Source organism: Oncorhynchus kisutch, linkage group LG21, assembly GCF_002021735.2.
Source record: "Oncorhynchus kisutch isolate 150728-3 linkage group LG21, Okis_V2, whole genome shotgun sequence".
Lineage (NCBI taxonomy): Eukaryota > Metazoa > Chordata > Actinopteri > Salmoniformes > Salmonidae > Oncorhynchus > Oncorhynchus kisutch.
The window spans coordinates 44,499,579-44,500,115 of NC_034194.2; positions in this window are offsets into that span (position 1 = coordinate 44,499,579).

The following is a 537-nucleotide window of genomic DNA, read 5'->3' on the forward strand; positions in this document are numbered from 1 at the left end:
TGACCAGCCCCTGAGTCTGTTTAAAAAAAACGGTACACTACTCCACCTGACCAGCCCCTGAGTCTGTTTAAAAGGGTACCACTCCACCTGACCAGCCCCTGAGTCTGTTTAAAAGGGTACCACTCCACCTGACCAGCCCCTGAGTCTGTTTAAAGGGGTACCACTCCACCTGACCAGCCCCTGAGTCTGTTTAAAGGGGTACCACTCCACCTGACCAGCCCCTGAGTCTGTTTAAAGGGGTACCACTCCCACCTGACCAGCCCCTGAGTCTGTTTAAGGGGTACCACTCCACCTGACCAGCCCCTGAGTCTGTTTAAAAGGGTACCACTCCACCTGACCAGCCCCTAAGTCTGTTTAAAAGGGTACCACTCCACCTGACCAGCCCCTGAGTCTGTTTAAAGGGTACCACTACTCCACCTGACCAGCCCCTGAGTCTGTTTAAAAAGGTACCACTCCACCTGACCAGCCCCTGAGTCTGTTTAAAGGGTACCACTCCCACCTGACCAGCCCCTGAGTCTGTTTAAAGGGTACCACTCC